The sequence below is a fragment of the Asparagus officinalis genome, chromosome 1 (genome assembly GCF_001876935.1).
Source record: "Asparagus officinalis chromosome 1, Aspof.V1, whole genome shotgun sequence".
Classification (NCBI taxonomy): Eukaryota; Viridiplantae; Streptophyta; class Magnoliopsida; order Asparagales; family Asparagaceae; genus Asparagus; species Asparagus officinalis.
In genome coordinates, this window is record NC_033794.1 from 107,676,661 (window position 1) to 107,681,404 (window position 4,744).

Sequence of the window (4,744 nt, forward strand, 5' to 3'; positions counted from 1 at the left end):
ATACAAGTGTAATCCTCAAAATTGACAGTGACATTCTCAGAAAATATATAAACACAACATGGCTTCCCCGTTGTGGTAGTGGTAGATGAATGTAGACTGTCTAAAAATTACTACAGATAGCTGATCCCTATCAAACAATGATGATGAAAGTTACAATCTGACTTCTTTAAGAAGACTACAATTTAAAAACTTTCACGTAGATCGATGAAAGCTCTAATTCAACAACCTTTACAATCAACATCTAAAGTTATAATCTGACGACTTTCTTATTTTCAAGGAGCCAAGATGAAGGTTACAAGATAATGATCTTTGCAACGTTCTGGCAAAAGAGACTACAAATTAACGGTCTCTTTAAATCAAAACGCAGATATCTCTCAAACCGTAAGAAATTTGGCAAAACAGATGGGAGCAAACCGAACCCTTAGGGTAGATTTGGCCAGCCCCATCTCCTCGAGATAGTCAATTTTTATATATAATTCATCCAATTCTGACTTACGATTTGAAAGCTATGACATGTTCTTCGCAGAAAGTTATGTTCTGAAATCAGTCTGTAAGACTAGACTTCGCCTGAACATTGGACTTAGCCTAAAGCACGCCAAGCTCGCCTGAGGCTCGCCTCTGCGTTCCAGAGTCAAAACGCAGAGTTCATCTCTGCGTCCCAACAACAAAACGCAAAGTTCGTGGTTATGTTCCTGACTTAAAACGCAGAGTTTGTGGTTACATTCCAGACTCAAAATGCAGAGTTCGTGGCTACCTTCCAGACTCAAAAGGCAGACTTTATCTCTGCATCCTAACAACAAAATACAGAGTTCGTGGTTGCGTTCCAAACTCAAAACACAGAGTTCATCTCTGCGTCCTAATAATAAAACGCAGAGTTCATGGCTATGTTTTCAGGCTCAAATACAGAGCCCAACTCTACGTCCTAGGTCCTGAACGCAAAATTCATGCCTAGAACGCAATTCTCACATTTGACTCATTCAAACACGAGCTGAGCGATTTTAGAACTGTTTTTCATGATTTGAGGGGATCACTCCTCCACTTAGGAGCAAATTAAGGGGGCGGTTACACCCCTTAATCTCCTATAAATGGCGAAAAACTCAACTGAGTTCAGGATCTCCAATTTATCCTCTTTTCGGCAGCTAAAAAAGGAGGAGATCTTCGAATTGGGGGAGACTCTTTTTGGATCTGGGAGCACTTTCAGATTTGGGAGAAATCGGCATTCACCCTTAGACATATAGGATTATTCCTCGGCAACAGAGATTTTTGGAGCTTTCTTCCTTGGAATGAAAACCGATTTTAGTTAGATCTTAATTAACTCTTTCACAGAGTTTTAAACTCGCACTGAGTTTCTAAACTCGTTAAGATTTATTATTAAACTTACCACACAAGTTCTCCATGACATCAAATCCAAAAGGATTCAACCGTGTTCCACAAGGCAAAATGTCGGATCGTTAACGGAAAACAAACTCAACGTAAGCATTCGAGGGAGGCATTCTATCGACATCAGGAAAAACCCAGTTTAAACAAAGGGAAGGATCTCAGTCGATCTCTTCTCTCTTTTATAAATTGGGAATCCGATACAAGAAGATTGTTATTTCTTTTTTCTAAGTTTATTAGAGAGAATAATACAAATTCATTTCTCCATTTTTTTCTTCAATTTTCCCGCCAAATAATGAAGATTCCCATGGATGTAATCAGCAGTAATTATAATCTCATGTTCTCTCATTACAGTCTTAGCCTCTGAAGATCCAAAGGCCGATTGTAGTTCATGTAGGACTCCCGAACCAAAGAGATATTGGCTTTCTCCCTTCCTTTGTCCTTCATAGGACCTAAATTAGCTGCATCCAAAAGTCTTATCACATTCTCATACTCCTATAAATGTCTCTCATCTAACCCTCTCTCATATATGATATGCAACTTCTAGTACTTCTCAACCAACTCTTGAGATAAAGATTATGAAGATGGAGCTCTTTTGTCGAATGACATTCTCTACAAAGTCAAATAAATATGTATTAGTAGAGAGGATATACATAAGATAGTTTACAACCACATAAAATTGAGTAAAATATAAAATAGGATAAAAAATAATAGTTTTAGCCTATATACCATTGATGAATGACTGACAACCATTGATGGTCAATACACTATCAATGGTGTTATTTAACAATCAATGGTCTATGAACTGAAATCGGATGGGTTTTTGCCCCAGATCATCTAAAACTAATACATAAGTTGACAATTAATAATCTAAACTACTCTAATACTTATTCAACATCCATCCACACAAAATATACTATCAAAAATATATAAAAACATCAAGAAAAATCAAAATTAAAGATCTAGGGTTTAGAAAGTTAACTTTTTATTTGATTTGATTCGAAAAGATGAAATTGATGATGATAATGATGACGATAACAACAATCAACAAAAACAACATGAGCTTGAAAAATTCAAATATTTTTGGAGTGGGGAGATAAAAAGGATAAAGTTAAAAAATAAAAAAAAAATAGCCCCATTTTAAATCTGCCCATTGATGATGAACCATTGATGGTGTCACCACAATCATCGATGGTCCCCTTTTATGCATGAAAAACTATATATTATAATATTATATTATTTTTATATTATTACTATATATATATATACTATAATATATATATATATTATATATATATATATATATATATATATATATAATATATATATATATATATATATATATATATATATATATATATATATATATATATATATATATATATATACATATATATATATATATATATATATATATTATAATTAGGAAACTTATGCTGTTGAGGCAGATAATATATAAAAATATATCAAATCTGTATATCCTCATAATATAGATCAAGGATTGGATTTGATAACCTGAATCTTTAAGCAACTACCATGTGTTGTCTCAATCCCTGGTCAACCTACAAGTCTACATAAAGACATATAATTGTGACCTAGATATCCACATAGGTCCACGTTGGTTGGCGATAAGGTCTTTCAGTATCCAAATCTATTTAACTATTTTAATCCTATATCTTATACGACAGCTCATCAAAATATGTCAAGTTTTTTTACATAATGAGCATATAGAATGATAGACTCCATTAAGAATAGGATTAAAGAACCAAGATTATTGCCCTTTACAAAAAAGGTTAAATTTTTTAATGTTTTTCAGAATATGGATATTCAAGTTTAGTTTTAGTTTTTGCAAATCAATTATTAGAAGGACCTATTGAACCTAAAGAAAACATCTTCACTATCTTTTCCAAATCACTAATTGTGGACTTTAGTTGTTCCTTTTCAGAAGCTATTGTAGTGCATCGAGTTTTAAACTTTGTTTGTTCTAATGAAAAATCATAATATAACTCATTTATCTTACTAATAAGTTTTTTTCACATTGATTATTTTCAAGTTGCTTAGATAAACAAGAAATCTGACTTTGTAGCTCAAAACATTATGTGCACTCAATAGAAGTTGAATCAACTGAATTCAATTTTGAAGAGGAAAATTCAGCTTTCTTTGACAAAAATTTATTTTCTTTCTTCAAGTTTGTACTCATCTTTTTAGTTTCTTTATATTTTTAGTTATATTTTCTAAATAAATTAACATCTCCTTATACATAGAATAAATCTCATCATAAGATTGATACACCTCTTCATCTAAAGACTCACTATCAGAACAAGTTGAGTTACCCTTGTCTGAATCTAAAAATAATGCACCTCTTCTCATAACATACTTGTGTTTACATCGAAAGTTGGTTTCATTGCAGAACTCATTATAATGTTTATCATTTTAAAACAAGTTCAAAAGAGTGAGCCTTTTTATAAGACTTCTCTTACACAAATAAAAAATGAAGAAAATTACAACTTTCTAGAAATACACGCAGAGGATGTTTAACACCCGCTGCTTGTGTAAGATCTTTACCTGTACCGGGGACTCTTTGATCCGTGGACCATCGAGTATCAGATCCGATTGATCTCACTTCACAAAGGAAACAAGAATTAAAGTAAATATCTCAACAAGGTGAGATAAGTACTATTCTCAAGATCAAAATGAAGTATGATCTTAAGGAACTGATGCGGGGGTGCTAAAAGGCTGTAGATCTGCTGAACTCCTCCTCTTTATGCTGAAGAATTCACCAAGGTATCCTCCTCCTTTCTAAAATTCATGCTCCTTTGTTGTTCAAAATGTCAGGGCTTCGCCTCCAGCTCCTAATTTTTTATCTTCGTGCATAAGGACCCTAGGGCTATATTTATAAGCTTCGAGTGTCCCGTTTTTGGATAAAAATTCACGATTTGATCTTATCTTTAGTTGATAACCACCTTTCTATATTTAAGGATAACCTCAAGTTAGTTGGGAAGGCTCTGGAATGAACGAATCCCAGAATTCTATCGAAATACGTGTCGTCAGGAGTCTTGACTGGGTGAAACAGCCTGTGTGTTTCGCCCATGTGGTGTTTCGCCCACTTGGGCAAAACACACATAGTGTTTCTCTATTGTTTCGGTGTTTCATGCGTTTCGTTGACTTGTACGCTTTGGCGACTCGCTTTGTGTGCTTGTTGGCTTCTCTTCGGCATCAGATTATCCTCTTTGACTCGGATAATTATGTTCATCGCCTTCTCTTCGTCTCGAACTATGTGTGGTAACCTATAGGTAATTTTTGACGCCTACAGATACCCCTCCAAAGTGTTTCAGCCTCATTCTTTTATAAAGGAGGCTAAAATATT